Consider the following 20576-nt stretch of genomic DNA (forward strand, 5'->3'; position numbering starts at 1 on the left):
GCATTATTAAAGCCTCCTTAAAAAAGCAGCCTGAGGATCATTGGGGAGACTTTGAGCCAGCAGTGATTTCAGTCTCCATGCAAGAAGCAACATCCACTGTTGGAAAAACTCAGAAGATTCTACAAAATTGTAGCCTATGGCAAATCTAAAGGAGATGGTCCTTGGACCTTGGTCTTATAAAAGTAGCTAATTTGATCAAGCATGTCTTTTTGTATGTATGTCTATGTCAGTCTACTGACTGCTTGGATGCTAAATAATATAGAAGGGAAACTGTGAGCAGGATGTATGTGCACAGAGTGACTGTGAGGAGGTGGGGAGTAATTAGCAGGGGAAGGTGGATTTAGACAGATGTATGAACAGACAGATGGTGGCCAGAACCTGGAGCCTTTTCCGTCAGGCATTTTAGCAATTCTTCTTTCTCAGTGATGTTCATCTGGGACTCAAATTTAGCTCTGGCATGTCCCTCTGTCCCCAATAAACAGGGCGAGCTGTGACATTATAAAACGGTTCCTTTGTTTCCTTCATGTCCCCAAAGGAGAGCCACTGACTTCCCCAGGCAAACAGTGGGCTCAGCTTAGAGGCGGCTTCAGTCTACTGAGCTCTTTGTCTGGAGGCCACCTCCCTGCCCCTAGGGATTTCGCTGCTGTATCTCTAGATGACAGGATCCTCCTCTCCATCCCACCTCCCTCACGCCTCAGAGCCATCTGAGGATGGTGGGGAAATCCAGGACCAGACTCTGGTTTGGTGCTTTTTATCCCCCATGACACAGCCCCAGAATGACAGCTCTGTGGTCAGGCTCCTTTGTGTGGTGTGTGGTTTGAGGGATTGGGGAACGCTTTCTGTTTTATACATATGTGATTTTCACTGGTCCACTCACTCACTCCCTGCCTTCAAATGTTTCTAACTAAGAAAGTCAGACAGATGACTTCTGTAGTCAGCCTAGTGTTGAGCAGGTGTGTGGATTTGGATCTGTAGGAAGGAGTGTCACCAGTTAAATTCAGAGCTGTTTCTGATTGATACAAAACAGTTCTGTGAACTGTAAAGATCCAAAGGCTTCATATTTTTTTGCTTCTTCGTGGGCTGGTTACAAATCCCTGGCTTTCTCCCACCTTCCTACAGAATCAGGCTGCTTCTCGCTGCTGCCATGTGCCACTTCATGCTCAGAACCCCGTGGGTGGGGGATTTGAAAATAGGACCATAAACATCACCTCGAGGTATTGGGTCCGACACAATATCAGTAGTTACATTTTGCCTGTGGTTATTAAAAATGAAGGGTGAAAATTCACCTACAGAATTTCCCTTTAGTGTCTTCTAGTCTAAAGCCTGCACCTGTTGAATGCAGAAAGGTCTGCTTAAGGGAAAATTAAGGTTGGCTGGTGCACAGGGAAGATGCCCTCTGCTATATAACATGATGGATGTGGGCTGGCTGTCATGCAGATGCTGCATAAGGAAGGCGTGATCCAGGAGAACAGCAAAAGACAGCAGTGCTCAGCTGTGTCTCTCTGCAAGGTCTGCCGAGGGCTGGGTCTCTTCCTCAGAGGCTCATCGGTCACTCCAGCAAAAACATTGTGCAGCCACAAATGGCCAGTGGGCCCTGAGAGTGATTAGAAGGGCCTTGAGGTATTGTCTCATTATACCTCAGTCTATACCATCCCATTCATTGAGCCAACTCTTACTGAGACATAGTGAGGACAATGTCAGACAAGTCGGCTCTCTCAGAACTTCCAGTCTAGTGATGGTGACAGCCTATTCTAGTTCTTTGCTATTTTTAGAATTCCAACAAAGAAGTTTCTATACAATAAACATTTCCACAGGTATACATGGTTGTAGCAGGGGTCTTGCCGCCTGACTTAGCATTGGCCTTATTGCTTATATCTCCTTACCCTGCAAAGAGGAAGCAGTCTCACATTGGTAGTAGGTGAGGGTGGTGGCTGCCTGTCCAGGCAGGTCTTTCCCAGCAGACCCTGGGGTAGCAGATGTTTTCTTTTCTCTCATTCTTTGGTGTCCATCAGCTTCTAAGGACCCTGGTCCCCTCACTACCAGGGGGCTGAGGCCCCATTGTTACAATAGAGTAAGGCAGCCTTCATACTCCTGGTGTGTCTCCCTAACTGTTCCGTGTTCCTTTTGGCTTCCCCTGATGTCAGCCCACCAAGAGGAACACTGTCTTATTAGATCACGTTGACGTGGGAAGGATTAACAAATATCTGATCATCTCTCCCAGGAGTGCTAGCTTTGAAAAAAGAAGATACATTATATACATTATACATTATAAGATACATTATACACATGCTCCCACTTGAGGCAAAGAGGAGTGAGGCAGAGGGACCCCACTCACACTGCATAACCTGTGGCCTGCTTGTCTGGCCTCACAGGTTCACACAAACCGTGACCATTTTGCCCTCCACGTGAGCAAGTGCATGTGCACACGTGTGTCCAAGTCTTCTTACTAGGTAACTATTTAACTTACATGCATCCTTGTAACTGATCTTGGTCCACAGGCCCATGTGGAGCTGTCTGCCTTTGAAGAGCATCAGTGTTTAAAGTCTCCTCGTGAGGGCGTTGTCACATGTCCCCACACCAACCTCAGGGAGCTACACTTGACATCTCTCCCCATTCTGCTCACACGGTGGGGAGAGTTGCGATATTTCACATATACTATCCCAGAGCTGCTATTTGGGAAAGAAATAGCATTCGTTTTCTTGCCACTATCTTTCACCGCTTACAAACGGTAACAATTGCCTATGGGACTCTTGAGAAATTATGAAGTGTTAATTAGTCGAAGCACTGTGTATTTAAAATATATGGCATATTTAAATAACTATGAAATCAAACCTACTTTGCAAAGTTGCAAGACCATCTGGTCCAAAAATCTGAGGACTTGAATTTTTCTGCATATATTAAGAGACATTTTTAGATGCTTCTGGAAATGGTGATTTCATATCATTTTTGTTTCCTTAATATTGAAACTGGGGCCTGGAAGCAGAGTATGACCTGGTTATGGTCATCCTCCAGAATACTCTAATTTCTCTTAATGTCCAAAGGGTCTGATTAGAGAGTAAAAGGACTAGATTGTGGCTGTAGTTGTTCTTGAAAGTCACACATTTCAGAATGATTGATACGGATGACTTTCAACTCTTCTGGATTAAAAATAAAGAGGAAGCGTTTCCTGACATATGTGTGTGGAGGACAGAAACCAAGAAACCCCGTCTGGCCAGCAACAACTAAATATCAGTATGTCTTTTTCTGGAAAAATGACATCCCCTTGACCTTGATCTTTCATAGGTTCAATGAAGCAAGCAAGGAAGAGTTGGACTGTGTATCAGTCTGGGTCTAACAAGGGAAATAGGAACTTCCTGTATCTCAGCAGAGGGGATTTAATGCAGGACATCTGCACAGGTAGCGGAGGAGTTGAAAACCAACCCATAAACAGGGTGTGGAGAGGTAGCCCAGAGATTTATCCCAGCAGGACACTACTCCCCCTGCCTACTGTCACCTCTACCTTGAAGCTGATAAGAGAGAGGGAGGAGTAGTGTCATCCCAGCCTGGGGCCAGGGTCCCTCAGGGGAAGCTAGAATATGGTGGGCCTCTGCCGTAGGAGTGGGACTGTGGAGGAGATGCCACTTGAGCCAGAGCATGGGACGAAATGCTCTGGCCTCTCCCCCATGTCGGGGTCAGTGCCCCCATTGCCCTCAACCTAGGGGGAAGCAGCTGCCCACACAGGGAAGGCTGAGGAGTGGTTAGGCCGGCATAGGCCCAGGCTAGGTGGCCATTGAAGTCCTGCAACAGATAATTAGTGAGTTGGATGCTCAACCTGTCTTCAAGGGTTTGCCAATGGGAAAACCCTGCCAAGAGGGCCCTGGTCTTTAAAGAGGCCTCCCTGCTTCCACTGTCGGAAATAAACATCCCCGGGGTGCACCTGCCATTCTCTGCGTTAGACTTGCTGGTATGGAGGAAGGCAAGCCTTCAGGGCGGTGTCTGTGTGTGAGGGACAGAGAGGAGGAGACAGGGAAACACTCCGCCCGTGGGTGAAGAGGGACAGTTGAGGCCCCCAAAGGCCAGAGGTCAGAAGGCTTCACCCAGGACTGGGGATGGTTATCGTCGGCAAAAGGGCACTTCTCATCATAAAATAACTCACCACAGGGCAGTGTGCATAGCAATTTTTTTAAAAAAATATTTTTGTTGTAGATGGACACAATGGCTTTATTTATTTTTATGTGGTGCTGAAGTTTGAACCCATGCCTCATACATGTGAGGCACACGCTCTACCGCTGAGCCACAACCCAAGCCCCTCTAGATTATTTCACATATTTTCACACAAAGTATCTTTTTCATAGAGTGTCTTCAGTAATACCTGTCAAACTGGATTTGGTATCCTGGATTTAATCTTTGATATGCATCATCCCAGAGTGTGTGGCTGACTACTCAGGCAGGTGTTTCAGCCCCAGGAGAACTGATTCCTCTTCTCTGTGTTTTGGAGTCGAACATACTTGAAGAGCCTTTCCAATTCTGTCACTCTAGAACCTACCTAGACCCTTGCAGACTGATAAAGGAAATGGCCCTTACAGTCATGTCAGGAAGAAGATGCACGAGGAGTTAACATGATACTCCCCAACAAGACCACATCCGATGAAGTCCAGACCGAGGGCAGTGCTGTGTCCTCAAGAATGGTGTTCTGGTTTGGATATGAATATCCTCCCAAAGGCTCATGTGTTAGACGATGCAGTAACATTCAGAGGCAAAAGATGGGACTATGAGAGCTGTAATCTCATCAGTGGATTAATCCATTTGATGGACTAATAATTTCAATGGACTTTTGAGTAGCAACCTTAGGTGGATGGGGTGTGGCTGGAGGACTTAGGTCACTGGGGACATGGTCTTGCACTATATTTGTCTCTGGCCCTTTGCCTGCTCGCTCTCTCTGCTTCCCACCTGCCATAAGCTGAGCAGCTTTCCTGTGCACACCCTTCAACCATGATGTTCTGCTTTACCTCAAGCCCAGAGCAATGGAGTCAGCCAACCAAGGATAGAGATGTCGAAAATGTGAGCCCCAAATAAACTTTTCCTCCTCTAAGATGTTGTTGTCAGATGTTTTGTTCACAGTGACGCAAAGCTGACTAACACAAATGGACTTACGTGGCCAGCAGAGGCTCTTAATAATAACTTGAGGTGTTTGCTTTTCTTGAAAGTGAAATGGGGAATATATAGATTACAGCATTCTTTCTTTCTTTCTTTTTTTGGTACCGGGAATTGAACCCAGGGACACTGAACCACTGAGCCACATTCCCAACCCTTTTTTATATTATATTTAGAGGCAGGGTCTCACTGAGTTGCTAAGGGCCTTGCTAAGTTGCTGAGGCTGGCTTTGAACTTGCCATCCTCCTGCCTCAGCCTCCCAAACTGCTGGGATTACAGGCATGTGCCCCTGGCTCTGTAGCATTATTTCTTATAAACCACTTTTCTTTGCCACCTGGTGGCTCAAACCTCACAAAGCTTCTGCTCTCTCAACACAAGAATCCTGAAAACTTACATATTTCTTTGAAGATCCCATCCTCTTGCTCTTTCCCCATCTCCTTGGGTGTGTGGCTGAGTTCAGAGGTAGATTATGTGCTTGATGTGTACAAGGTCCTGGGTTCAATCCTTAGCACTTAAAAAAAAAAAAAAAAACAACCAGGTGGAACTCATCCTTTCTTTTCCTTCCTTTTCTCTTTTTCACTTTCCTTCTCTCTTTTTCACTTTCCTTCTCTTTTCTTTCTCATTCATTCTAACAAATGGAATCTCACTGTGTTGTTCAAGCTGACCCCAAACTCCTGGGCTCAAATGATCCTCCTGCCTCATTCTCCCAAGTAGCTGGAACTACAGGTACACTACCACATGTGGCTGAAAACATCTTTTCTTAGGAGAGGATTAGTTCCTGAGACCCAAATCCTCAATGACCTAATTGCTTCTTAAAGGTCCCACATCTTGATACTGTTACAATAGCTATGAAATTTCAAAATGAGTTATTTCCCCCCTAATTTTTAAATTTTGGGATGGGGTCTTGATAAGTTGCTTGAACTGGCCTCCAACTTGTGATCTCCTCCCACAACCTCCTGAGTAACTGGGATAGAGTCAGGAACCGCTGTGCCCAGCTTCAATATAAGTTTTGGAGAGGACCTTCAGATCATAGCGGAGGAAAAGGGTCTCAAGGGTGTAGAAAAGCTTCAAAACTCATACATTAATCATCTTTGTTCTGACTCACAGAGGTGAGTCATAGCATGAAAAAAAAAAAAAGGCAGTTTGGTGATGAATGAGAGGTTGCAGCCTGAGGAGAGGGAGAGAGAATTAGGCATTGGAGATTGGAATGACCTTGACTAGGGGAAGAAGGAAGGTCAGGTCTCAGCCAAGTCACAGAGGCAGCGTTGTCACATGTTGGTGCTGGTGTGCGCTACAGAAGGCCTTCCCATTTGTCTGCAGTGAGTGTTCAAGGAGAAGAGTGCGAAGTGGTTACAGAGGAAAGAACCTAAGTAAACTCTAGCTTCACTTGCTTTCCCCCTCCCGCCAGGTATTGGGGCTTGAACCCAGGGGTGTTCCACCACCAAGCCACATCCCCAGCCCTGTCTATCATTTTATTTTATTTTGAAACAGGGTCTGGCTAAGTTGCCCAGAGTAGTCTTGAACTTGGAATCCTCTGCCTCAACTTCTCCCAAGTCTCTGGGAGACTCCAGGCCACCATGCCTGGAGATTTCATTTGCTTTTATTTGACTTAAAAATTACTAATTTTGAGGTCACATGACTGGGTGATGCATTATTAGTCTTCCACTGTCTTTGCTGTAGATCCCACCTCTGACTTATGAGTTGTGATGATAATGTTTGCCTAGGTTACTCACTGGGGACCTGAAGGACACTTTTGCCAAAAACACTCTTCCCTTGGGCCTGCAGATGTCCAAGGGATGGCTGGAACAGGTGAAAATGAAAATCTATTTTCATATTGTGCCTGTCTCTTTTGCCCTAGCCGTGGGTCACATTCTACTCAGCACTGCGCATAGACATGCTGATCATTTGAGATATAGGATGTTTATCCAAAACTATTATATAGGGTTAACTTGACCGTGACCAGAAGCACCAGACCATGAAAGGAATGACAAAAGGTGACATCTGAGTTCCTGGAAGATCTCTACCCATTTCCAGAAAAGACATAAATTTTCCTCCCATTTATTAGCTCATTGTTCCTGTCTTATATCTGTAACCCCAGAACCCCCTAGACTTGAGAAGTTGATTTGTGAGCAAAGCTCGCTCTCCTTCATTCTTTGGCCACTGAATAAAGCCCATCTTTCTCCCCAAGGATCTTCTTTTGGACATTGGATTTTCCATGGGATGAGCCTCTGAACCTGGGTTCAGGGACAAGATGACACCTTAATGGAAAGAGGAGGAGATTGAGAGTCAAGATGACTATCCTCTTGTCCAAAAAGAAAAGTGCCACCTGCCCTGCCCTGATCCCAGGGCAAGCTCTGGAAACCAAGCCCAACGTTCTTCCCAGTCGAACACAGAAAAGTCTCAATCTGCTTGCTACCAATCACCTGGGGTCAGTGCATGATATAAAGCCTTGGGACCATCTTGGCTATGAACAAGAAGAAGTCATAGAGGATTTTTTTTGAAGCATTGTGGAAATATAATCATGTGGGATAGATGGTAGTGGTGGTGGGGCTGTTGCAGAAAGGGACCAGCGGGAAGTGCAGTGAGGATTCAGGTGAAGGAGCACCCGCCACCTCTACCTGCTCCTGCCCTGGCTTCAGCTTTTTTATTTTTTAAACATAGGCTCTGTTGGGGGATAAAGCTACACACTCCCTCTCTGGGGCGTGTATACCAGAGGCTTATCCTGTCTTTTCTATCAAACTGAGCTTCTCAATACCCAGTCATATAAGAGCCCAGGCTTTGTTTGAGGCAAATTCTTGTCTCCTTTTTAAATCAAGTGTTTTTTTTTACCCCCTAAAATCATTAATTCAATGATAATAATCCATAGTTTTTATCAAGTTCATTGAAATTAAGGTTCTACCAACATAGCTTCTGTTTTCCTAGGTATCCTCCTGGCCTCTGTGAGCCAGGATGAGGATGTCTTTTTTTTTCTTTCCCCTGTCAAAAAGGACAGGAGACCGTTCTTGGTTGACCCTGTTAGAGGTGATGAACTGGAGCAGTCAGAAGCCATTAGCATTGCCTGGATGAGCTGCTGTTCAATTCAGAAGCATCGATTGAGCCCAGGGACAAGTGCCACCAAAGGTCAATGACGTGCATCACTCTTTATCCTACAGCTAAAAGCTGAGCTCCTATCCACTGTCACAGGGGCCCAGGATTATGGCGGGTGTGCTCTACGACCTCTACCCCTTTGTTCCCATGGCTTCCCTGCTCCTCATGATGCTGCTGATGGCCACATGCCCTCAGACCCTCCATACTCAGAGTGTGATGTGGACCAGCACAGCAGCATCACTGAGAGCCTTTGAGGATTGCAGATTCTCAGGCCTCACCCAGACTTATTGAATCAGAATCTGCAGTTAGCAAGATCCTCAGGGGATCTGTGTCCCCATTATGGTTGGAGGAGCACCATGGCTGTTCTGGGGGCTAGATGCCTGGAATCATGGTATGGATAGGGCTATGCTCTCTCTGCGGGGAGGGGAGGGCCCTCCCTGCCTCTTTCAGCTTCTGGTGACTCCAGGGGTTCCTTGGCTTGTGGCTGCATCACTCCAGGCTCTACTTCCCCATATAGCCATCCCCTCTGTATCTGCATTACCAGGACACACGTGATGGGACTTCAGGCTCACACAGATAATCCAGGTTGGTTTTTGCCTGCGATTAATTACATCTGTAGAGGTCCATTTCCTAAGTAAGATCATACTCACTGATTCTGGGAGTGAGGACATGGATACAGTGTGTGTGTGTGTATGTATGGGGGTGGGTAGATCCCCTTGGGTCATTCCCAGACAGGGCTCACCCTCCTTGGCTATTGCAGCCATTTTCTGATTCAACCACATTTGCAGAAAACTGCCAAACAAGGCCAGCATTGTTGAGTGCTGCTACTGTGACCAGCATCAGGCGTCATCCTAAATATTTGACATGGATGAACTCATTTGATTATAACAGCTCCCCCTGGGGGTGGCCACCAGAATTACCATTCCTACTTTAGAGATGAGGAAACTGAGGCACAGGGTGGTTCAGTGACCTGTGTTCTGTCTCCAGCTGGTAGAGGGGAAGCTGGGCTATAAACTGGGCAGTCTGCAGGGAGTCTTCATTCTTCACCATTAAGTAATAATGTTTTTGAAATTTGAAAGGTTCAAAAGGTTATCCTCCAGGCAAGGAGGAGAAGAGGTAGAGGAGAGAAATGACAGCAGAGGCCTTTGTCCCATTTCCCAGGGAGGCTTGGGCATGAACAAGGCCAAGATCCAGTGTGATCAGCTTTCCTGCCCATACCCAACACTCACCAGAGGTTGGGTGCCTCTCCTGCTCTTTGCACCTGGAGAATGCAGAGCACATCTCACCCACTGGTGAGTGACTAGCACCTAGCATGGTGCCTTGCATCTGTATCAAAGGAGCACACACTTGGATAGGAGCTGGCAGGGGACTCTCTCTGCCACCTAGCCCAGGGACACCTGGATCATCTTCTGAGTCCTACAACCCTGAGAGAGGATCCAAGTCAAGGAAACCTGAAAGCTGAGATAGCCCAGCAGTGGGGCCAAAGGTAACCTTCCAGTGTGCCTGGGTGAGCAGCCCAGAGAACCACTCAACCTGGCTTGAGCCTACGTGTGCAGAGTGTGGGCGTCACACAGGGAGGTGGGGGACAGAAAAATATGGGACTGAACAGGGGCGTGGCTTCACTAGGAAGTGGCAGGCAAGCCAAGTTCTGAATCCCTTGTGAAGAGGCCACCCAGAAACACAGGTGAGACATTTCTCATGAGAGAGGTTCTGCAAGGACTGCCATGTAGAATGAGGTACTCGGTAGTGGAGGGACTTGCCTAAGGTCACACACAGTCGTTCCTCACCCCACAGCACAAAGTGGGTTCTGGAACGGCAGGCTTATGGCAGGACAGTGCCTAACACGGTACCTGGACATAGCAGGCACTTGCAAATATATATAATTAATCCACCCCAACAGCTCTTTCATTAAAAATCACGTAGATTCATGTTTCCCCACGACTGCATTTAATAGGTGAATGCCACATGGGTGTTCATCATCAAAGAAGTTGGTTAGGTGAGTAATGTGTCTGTCACTCAGCGCTTTTGGTCTCTGTAATGCCTTGGCCTAACGCGTTCCATTTGTTTACCAATCAGTATGTGAAGCCTCTGGAATTTCCTTGAAATGCCCCCACCCTTTTTTGGGTGGGTGGGTGGGATTCCCCCATTTATACCCTTCATTTGTTTCTGCCTGGGTTTGCAGTCCTTTGCTGCTTTTTCTTTTTCCTAGACTAAAAATCTCACCCCTGACTCTCAAATTCCAAGCTTGACTTCCAGAAGAGTCAGAGGCCCAAGTCCCAAGGTACAAGTGCATCAGGAGATGGCTGGCCATAGCCTTTCATGCTTATAATAAGTGGCCAGGCCAAGGGGTTCAGGGACGAGTAGAAAAACCCTGCAGCCCAATCCAGGTGTTCTCACCAGTGATGCAGGCAGCATCATAGCCAGCACCGGAGGCTCTAGATCACCTGCGGTCTTCATCTGTTTTCTGCTGCTGTAAAGAATACAGGAGACCTTGCTATTTTCTATAAAGAATAGAGGTTGATTGAGCTTACAGGTCGAGGCTGGGGGGCCCAAGAGCATGGTGCTGGTTCTGGTGAGGGCCTTGTTGCTGTGTGAAGTGTGATAGAGGGCACCGCCTGTCAAGGAAGCATGCACAAGACAGAACCAGCCAAACTCATCCTTTTGTCTATAGCCTGCTCCCCAGACAACTGGTGCTATGCTCTCATGCCTAATTACCTCTCAAAGGTTCTCCCTCTTAATACTGTTACGGTGACAATTAAATTTCAACATGAGGACCAGGTCTTTCAAACAATAGTGAATCCCCAGAAGGAAAAGTGGAGCGACCCATTTGAAAAGCTAAACCATCAAAAATCCATCAGTGTATTTAGTACAGAAATTCAGCAGCAGACATAACCTGCCTGATTTTATTATGCTCAGTCTCACAGGTTCATTGACATTCCCTTGAGAACATTTGATGGGGGCAGGCAGCCCAAATGCATGCTTACTGGCAGGATGGAATTGAGAATTCAGTCAGTTAAACAGGTGAGGAATGATTTAAAGTAGCATCCAATATCTGTGGAGTCCTTTCTATATTCCAGGCTTTCATATAATATCTCACATAATCCTGAGAAAACACAGTCTCCACATGGCACAAATGAAGAAATCAAGGTTTAGAAAAAGTAATTTACCCAAGGTCATAACTAAAGAGATGCAAAGCTGGGATTCAATCCTGACATTTAATGCTTGGATTCTTGGCCATGATGCTTCATGGCAGAACCAATTCCCTGGACCCATAATGTACAAAGATAGTTTTGGACTCTTAACAGGAGTCCAAGACTGTTACCACCCTCCACAGTTCTTAATTTTCTTTGCTGTCTCTATTTGCAACTTTGGGAAAATACAGGGCAGAACCAAATGGCAGATAGGGAGAGACTTTATAGGGGATGGGAACTATCATTTGTTGAGCACCTTCTATGTGCTAGTTCCTATGGAGAACATTCTAGCCATCCTGTTTTGTTTTGTTTTTAATTGGCTCAGTAAATCAGAAACTGAGGTAGTGGATGTATCTCCATTTCAATCTCCTCTTTTCAGCTTTGGCCTTCCTGAGCTGTTCTAGTCTTGCCTGATGACATGCTCCTATTTCACAGAGGAGGAAGAGGACTCCTCATCAGAATGTGGATGTACACAGAGAGAAAACCCTTTTGAAAGCTGCTTTCATCTGTCTGCCTCTTGTCCTGAATCTCAGGACACAGTGCTGGGCAGAAGTAGAGATGGAAGCCAACAAACATTGTCTTCTGAGGAGGGTGTTGAGGGGTTCTCCTAAGCCCCACCCCATTGCCTGTTTTTCCTGTGTCATCCCTCGGCTCCCTGACCCAGTGGCTAGCATGCTGCCCACCACGTGAAGTGGATGGCCCTAGCTTCTCGCCGGGGTTCGCATACTTCATGAATTCCAAGACACATTTCCTTTACGTTTCAATATCTCTGACATTGGGATTACCCTTCAATCAATGGTGACTTATAATTAGTAGTTTTTTCTTTCTTGATAATAAATAATGGTATATCAATCAGTGGATGATATCTTGGATTTGAAGAAACATGTTGGTGCCAATGTTTATTTTTACCTCTCTCTATCAAATCAATAACTGATTTCTCCCCACTTCTGAGACCAGCCTCAAAGGTCTTCCTTGTGTTCGCCTGTGTGACTTACTCATCTCCTGCATTGTGAGGCTGACTACAGTCACCAGGATCAGGTAGCCCTAATCATTATAATGACCGTGACCTTCCATACCCTGCACCTATGTCTTTTGAGGAGTTCTCGAGAAGTTGTGAATTGGAAGGTCATATTTTAAGATTTGTGGGTTCACTTTTTATTTCCTTGAATCTGATATTAATAGCTCAATAGCTCCATTCCCTCGAAGTGAGTGTGGTTGAACTTCATTAAGTCTCCTTTAGAAGGAGTCCCCATTTTTTAATCTGGATGTGGGAGTGGACTTGCTTCCTTGATAGTACTCCTTTCATGTCTCTGGTGCTAGGTGGACTGGTCAATGAGGTGGTTGCTGTGGCTGTGTCAGTGCAGAAATTTCCTGGAGGCATAAAAAATTACCACTAATTATGTGTTCACTACATCACATTCTCAGAGAGCATGTGGCTTCCTGATCATATTTGGCTAGAAACTTTTTTCCCCCTTCTATGTGAGGGATTGAACCCAGAGTGCTCCACCACTAAGCTACATCCCCGTACCTTTTTTTAAAATTTTTTTAAATATTTATTTTTTAGTTGGACACAATATTTATTTATTTTTATGTGGTGCTGAGGATCGAACCCAAGGCCTTGCATGTGCTAGGCGAGCACTCTACCGCTGAGCCACAACCCCAGTGCCCCCATACCTTTTTAATTTTTTAAATTCTGAGATAAGTCTTGCTAAGTTGTCTAGGCTGGTCTCAAACTTTTTGAACCTCCTGCCTCAGTCTCCCAAGCAGGCAGATGGTAGCTGTGGGCCACCATGCCTGCTGCCTTAGAAGCTGCATTCCTTGAAAGTCATACTTAGGGGTCTTGATTTCCCCCTTTCTGAGAATTAAGTAAAAGAAAAATAATTAGAAATCTCTTCAGAAAAGACACTTCAGAGGAAAAGAAACCATTTGGAAAACTCAGAAGAATCACCTCTTATATTCTGCTACAGCAAACAGAAGAAAAGTGTCAGAAAATTATTTGGCATATTGAGTATAGTTAAAAGATACATGTATCATAGAGAATGAATAGACTAAGACAGAAAGGTCTAGGTAAAAATAAAGTAAGCAAAGTACTCAAAAAGATAAAAATGTTAAATATCCGAATTGAAATCCAGATTATTTTTTTGTTGAATTAAAATTATTGAAGTGGGGCAAACTATCAGAAGGCAAGGAAAATGTCTGTAATACTAGTGAGAGGAAAAAAAATGATATATTTAGAGGACGGAGATTCAACACAGAGATAATTGGTGATTCTGAAGGAGACAGTAGAATAAGTGGAGAGGAAGCAATAATCATGGAGTTAACAGAAGACCATCTTGAGCTACAGTAAAGATGTGAGTACGTTCTCTGGGTTAGGTTACCTGCTGCATCAATAACCTCAGAAATGCCAATCAGGGGCTCAGTGGGCTACCTTCCATGGAGTGACCACATCATCCCCCACAATGGGAGTGTGCCCACTGGATCCTCTGCATCCAGCTGGAGGCAGGAACTGAGAGAGCATGTGGAGAAGGCACCTCTTCTCTGAGGTGCCTTGCTATGCTAGTCAGTTTTCTGTTACCGTAATAAATTTCCAAGATAAATCAACTTTAAAAAAAAAGGTTTATTTTGACTCATGGTTTTGGAGGTTTCAGTCCAGGACCAATTTGTCCTGTTACTTTGGGCCTGTGGTGGCACAGTACATCATGGCGGGAGTGCATGGCAGAGGGGGCCCACTTGTCTTATGGCTGAGTGCAAAAGAGAAGAAGAGATTAGCACCCCATAATCCCCTTCAAGGGCACACCCTCAATATCCTAAAACCTCCAACTAGCCCCACCCTTTAAAGGTTCCCCCACCTTCCAATATCACCAACAGGACTGAGCCTTAAACACATGGGCATTTGGGGGAATATTCCAGATCCAAACTATATCAGTGGCCTAGGTTACAGGCGATGCCTATTGCTTCTGTGTCCCTATGATCCTATCCAAAGAGAAAGGGGCTGGGAAGTGTGGGAAGGTTGAAGAGGAAGTGGGTTTGGGGAGCACATGGCCCTGTCTCTGACACATAGGTGTGCAAAAACACATTCAAAAATAGAAGTTGGAATAGTTCTTTCCTGAATGTCTCCATGATGAAAATTTAAGCCCCACAGAACCATGAGAGAGGAGCAAAGTCAACAAGCTACATCCTATTTTCCCATCTTATTTGTGACCTGACTATTGGAGCCTCACTCTCTACCTTCCATGGGGATGCTCTGGAGGCCAGCAGTTCCCCATAGGAGCCGTCAGGCCTCCCACCGTAATGTATGCCTTCTAGCTGCCACCACCTTCTCTTCCTGGATGTATTAATTCTCTTCCTCCTCTGCTCCCAACAGCCAAGTCCCAAATCTCACTTGAGTTGTGTTGTGAATTTTCAGTTTCCCCCATCTGGAGAGGGGAGGGATGGTGTCAGAGTCCCCTCCAGTCTCAGATGCCAGGTGGTCTTATAATTTTTTCTTGTGCCTTATTAGTGACCCCCCCCCCCAATGCAAATATCCCCAAGCCCTAATAAAGCAAAACCAACAAAACAACGTGGGCCCTAATGTGCTAAAAGAGCACTTAGTCCCACCTCTTGTGACCCAGAGGATTTGATTTGTTCTGCTAGAACACAGGACACATGGTCCAAGAGCTGCTTTCTGGGTCTCTTGGCTGGGAGTGAGGATGGGGGACAAGGGTAGTCCTGCCACATGACAGTGGGTCACACTTCACTTTCCTGTTGAAGGACAAATGGGATCAGATTGGGCCAAATAGAAGAATCACCGTTTTACATTTGATGGAGATGAAACTTTTGAAGATGTAGCTTAGGTGGTTTAAGGTACAATCTTGCCTGAAGGCAAAAGGTGTCAAAGTGACTGCTTAAAAGTAACTGTGACTGGATTCCCAGACAGCCGGAGGTGTGGAACAGTGAACCAGAGCGTGTGTCAGCTCCATTAGACCGCCTTTTTGATGAGCCTTTATCTGCGGCTTTGGCTGACCTTTCCACTGGGGGGACTGAGTGGCGGCTGAGCCCAGCCACCCTGCTAATTCAGCAATGTCTCTGCATCACCAGGGCTTCTTGGATGCCCCTTCTTTCCCTTTCATGAAGGCATGAGGTCCACGTGTTTTTTTGATCAGTGGCAGGAGCATCTGACCAGCTGGCTAAAGCTCAGAGCTGGAATTTCGAGGCTGGGAACCACCTGGCCGCCGCCTCCTGGCGCCTTCCCTAAAGCACTCTCTATGCCCCTTCCGATCAAGGATCATAATGACATCATGGACAACCACAAGAATGGGATCTGAATTAGAATGTATAATATGTCAAAATATACTTTAATGTGTATTCAAAAAGAACAAATAATTTAACAATCACATTTAAAAAAAGAAAAAAGGATTGTAGTGAGCTTGCTATGGGCCACCCACCCTATCGTGGGCCCTTTGAGAGCAGGGACTATGAATTATACCCCTTGTATCCCCAGGAACTGACTCATGGCAGGTATTTATAGAAAGAATTGTCTTTGAATCCAGCTCAGGCAGGTCTCAGAGGTGAGCTCTACCTACATTGCAGAGACCCAACAGTCATGGGAGGGAGTGTAGGTGGTCCACTTCCACCTGTCACCATCGCAGCCTATCTGGCTTCCTGCCAGGGACCAGAGCCATCCTCCTTATCTGAAAGCTCAGCCCACCTTTCCAGAATGAATACTGGAGGTGCCTGCTTCCTCCCCATTTGCCCTGTGTTCTGTTTTCTTCTGAGTTGGGAAAGAGCTCAGTTCTGAGCCCATGTGCCAGATGAGGAACCAGAATCATCCTTTCTGGTGCTGGCCGATCCTTGGAGCTGCTGCCAGGAATATGAAGCCCAGGTTTTGGGCTGTGGCCATTGCAGATTTTCATCTCCCTCCTACAGGCCCTGGCATCCGCTCACCTTCCTCTGAAGGAGGGGAGAAAAAGAGTCTCTGGGATTAGATGAGTTTAAACCCAGGCCCTTACCATTGCTATGGCCCAGATCAAGTCACTTGGTTTCCTGGAGCTTCAATTTCCCCACCTGAAAAAGCAGAATGTTGCTCCTTCAATACTGGGAGAAGGGCTGGGAGAAAGGCTCAGTGCTGGGTATTGATAGCTTCTGTTGTGAATAATGTCTTTCTATAAGATCTAACACAGGACCTTAGCTTTCAAAAATGTGGACCCAAAGTTTCCAGTGTCCTGTCCCAACAAACATTGAACACAATGTGTTTCAGGTCAATATTGACATGCATTTTAATGCCCTGTATTGTGCTGACCTGGATGGTTGGCTGCATATCTGCATATATTTGCATATGTATCTATTATGTTTCATTTGAATTCATAAATAACAAACATGGCTGTGGGTCTCCAGCAGGCAGGGATCATGTCTCATTTCTTTCAGGTGTCTTCCCTCTCCTATTCAATTCCAGTTCTTGCTTACTCCCAGGCATCAATAGATATTCCACAAATAACTGCTGTGTGAGAGGGAGTGGATCTGACTCCATGTTTGTAAGAAGGAGGTCTTGGTCCACTCCTTCCACAACAGAGTAGTAGGAGAATGTAAAAACCTGTCTATCAACCACTAGGTGTGAGGTCCTTTGAGGAAGGTTTTAAAAATGCACTGGTTGGGCTGGGGATGTGGCTCAAGCGGTAACGCGCTCGCCTGGCATGCGCGGGGCGCTGGGTTCGATCCTCAGCACCACATAAAAATAAACTAAAGATGTTGTGTCCATTGAAAACTGAAAAATAAATATTAAAAAATTCTCTCTCTCTCTCTTAAAAAAAATGCACTGGCCTTTACTGGAAAACGAGGCAGCAGGGATGACCACAAATAAGAACTTCTGGGGCAGTTGAGGGTTAAAGGATTCTTTCAGTTGATGGGGTTTCTCTCTAGACACAGAGAGACTTTTCTGCCTCTCTCCTTCCACCTTTTCTTCTTTCAAATTACCTTTGTTCTGCCAGGCATAGTGGTGCATACCTCTAATCCCAGCAGCTCAGGAGGCTGAGGCAGGAGGATCACAAGTTCAAAGCCAGCCTCAGCACAGTGAGGTGCTAAGCAAATCAGTGAGACCCTGTCTCTAAATAAAAATACAAAATAGGGCTGGGGATGTGGCTCAGTGGTTGAGTGCCCCATTTGTGAGTGCCCCTGAGTCCAATCCCTGGTATCCCACCGCCACACAAAATTACTTTTGTCCTAAGTGATCAGTGATTAATATCCAATTTGAAACTTTGGAAAATTCAAAATTCAAGAAGAGTATGAAAAGATGGTGATAAGCATCCTCCTTGATCCCACCACAGAGGCCTGAGCTCCTTCTTTATCTGAACACACCAGGCAGGGTGTGGTCCAGTCCCTATTTCAACTGCCCCCATTTTTTTTCTGCCAAACAGCAGCAGTACAGCCATGAAGGCCTCCTCTTCCGTGTTGGGGATCTTACTCATGGATTGGTGAGTTTGTGTTCTGACCCTGAGCCTTAAGCTTGCTACAAATGCTGTGCTGTCCTTCTGGGAGCTGGCCTATGGCACTGGGGCCTGGGTTTTCAGAGGCTGGCAGTGCCAAGGGTGGTTGTGCTTGTGACAGTGGTGGGCAGCTGGAGATGTCATCTTGTGGTGTCTTTCTTCTTTGGGCTTAGGGTGCCATGTTCTGTTGGTCTGGAGACCCACAGCCAGTGAAGTGGCAGGAGACAGACACCCACCACTCCTTGGGATGCACAGAGCTGAAGCAGGTTTTAGCAAAAAGGCAGCTTGGGCGTCTCTTATTTCCCCCCATAGACCTCCTGTTCTTTTTTACAGCCATAAGAAGCAATCTGTAGAAATGTGATTTCATACCTCAGTGGGGACACATACTTAGTCTTGTGAGATAGGGAAGAAAACGCTCTGTGACGGGAAGCATATTTCCTACCCACCCCCACTTCCCTACTATCAGGGTGAATCCCAAGGAGGATCTTTCTGAAGGGGGGTCAGTGTGAGGACTGTGAACTGGTGAGTCCGAGAGGGAGTTCTAGGGCTCCCGTGTGCAGAGTGGAGGGCCCTGAATGGGGCAGGTGCTGGAGAGAAGAGGCAAGAGGGCCAGAGGCGGGCATGAGGCCAGGAGGATTGCAGTGCATCTGTGTGGTATGTGAGGTTACCTTCCTGTCCAGCATCTCACTGAGTCAGACTTGTTAGTTGCAAGCAGTTGCTGGGATACTGCTTCAAAACAGAAGAGCATCATGGCTGGAGGGGCCCAGCCATTGGGCTCTATATCAGAAGAGCACTGTGCTTGGGAGGAAGTGATTTAGACCCTAGGGCACTTGCCACGCATACCTGTTAATACCTGCACCTTACCCTGAAACCGGTGGCTGAGTGTTCTTCCCCCCACTCTGTACTGCAGGCGCGCCCCTCAGGCCTTCCTCACTTTGAGGACCCCAGTGCTGGGCACTGCTGCTTTGTTAAGCTGGCCTAACTTCCCAAAGTCCCACGAGTTGCATTTGTTTGAGTTCTACTAATATTTATTCAGCACCCATCTCGCACCAGGCCCTGTGACAACACAACATGGGGGTCAGAAAAATGCTTGTGACACAGGCCCTGCCTGCTTGGAGCTCAGGGTAATAGATATTTGCTGTCCACTTGCAAGTGGAATGGAAGAGGTAACAGTAATGTGACAGCCTGAGGGAGGCAGGTGTCGGGGCAGGCTCCGGGAGACAGGACACCAGAGCCTAGTCAAAGGAGGGGGGCAGACAAAAGGGTGCCCCTGGCAGACACCAGTGCTGACAAAGAATCTGTCTGGTACCCCAGGGTCCTGTGAATCAGCCCTGGAGTGGGACAGGCAGAGAGCAGGAGGCAGATCAGAGATGATAACTCATCCTGCAGGTGGCCATCCTTAAGGAGATGGGGTGGAGGTAGGAGTAGACAGAGAGGTAAAAGTGTAGCTCCCTGGTTGGGGGTCAATGAGTTTAAATTTTTAACATGGACTATACATTTGATTGGAAAATGAAATTCAGAATTAAAATTTTATATTTAGAAAAGGTGAAAAGAATAGCTGTCATCTTAAAAATAGAATCCGACAAAGTTTTGGCTGGAGGTTCAAGAATTTAAGGAAGGGGTTGGTGGTTACAAGAATATTGCCCCTGGTGAAGGGGGTGGGGTTTTAGCAGGGCAGTGGCAAGTGTGGACCAGATTTGCAATTTTAGACCAGTGATTCTGGCAACTGATTGGATGTTGGACAGGAAAGAGGAAAGACCATGGGCCAGGGACCATTGAAAGAATGGAGAGATGGAGGTACCAGGTCTCTTTCTCTTCCCTTTCCCTCATCAAACTTTCTGATCTGGTGCCTGCCCTGGCCCACCTCAGCCTGACTCTGCAGTCGGATTTGACAGTTTTTGCCGCAGTCTGGCTGGGCACAAAATCACGATCCACTCAAGCAGGAACAAACTTTATTTTTTGAAACTGCCGCCAATGTTCTGTACGCCCCCGGGAAGATCCGATCCACACACGAGGCGTTCTCCCGGAACCGCCAGAGACAAGTTCCTGCCCCGGAACTCCCTCCTACTGTACTTCCACAACCAGTGGGAACTCTCCAGGAGTCCCCATAGCAGGCTGAGGTGAACAGCAGGAGTCCAATATCCATATGAATGCAAATCTTAACATAATCATATCATCTCAATGGCTAGCTGGCGTCACCTTTCAACCAAAAATGCCATGCATCATATACTTGGCTCTTAGCAAGTTTTGTTGCCACAGATTAATGGTTTGCAGATGATGCATTTGCTTCCAGAACCTCTCAGGGCCATCTTCTTTTTAATCAGGATAACAGACTAACCCAAAGAATGGGGCTCATATAGAGTTGAACATCAGTGGAGACTGGGATGGGAATTATTTTGTTCATCTGGGGGACAGATGTCTGCCTTCTTATATGAGTGGTACACATTACTTCTGGGGAAAAGGGTTAATTCTGTTTTTTTGCACATGAGATAGAGCTCAGACTCTGACAGTTCAAATCTTAGCCAGTTGTAGCCATAGGACAGCCTCAGACCTCTGTGCCAGGGGCTACTGGGAAATGGGGGAGCTGATACTTGGGGTAAGACAACTTGCCTGGATTGGTCTTTAGAGAGGGCAGTGGGAGTGTGCCAGAACCCCAGGCTGATTTGTCCTGGAAGGCAGGGCTCCCATCTTGGTGGGCACTGGAAAG

The 20576-nt window shown here is 46.5% G+C and overlaps 1 protein-coding gene across 3 annotated transcripts in view; it reads left to right on the forward strand.

Moving 5' to 3' along the window:
- Add2 (adducin 2) overlaps window positions 1-20576 on the forward strand; it is a 115531-nt gene that overhangs the window by 42127 nt on the left and 52828 nt on the right. Inside the window, exon 1 of one of the 3 annotated variants that reach the window (XM_046432386.2) lies at window positions 17773-17857. The exons of the other annotated variants lie outside the window; for them this stretch is intronic. The gene's annotated coding sequence lies outside the window, so the exon portion shown is untranslated. Of the gene's footprint in view, window positions 1-17772; window positions 17858-20576 lie in introns of those variants that run through there. 3 annotated transcript variants of the gene reach the window in all.

The sequence above is a fragment of the Marmota monax genome, unplaced genomic scaffold, assembly GCF_021218885.2.
Source record: "Marmota monax isolate L192 unplaced genomic scaffold, Marmota_monax_Labrador192_F-V1.1 WCK01_AAM20220418_F8-fsc00106, whole genome shotgun sequence".
NCBI classification, from domain to species: domain Eukaryota; kingdom Metazoa; phylum Chordata; class Mammalia; order Rodentia; family Sciuridae; genus Marmota; species Marmota monax.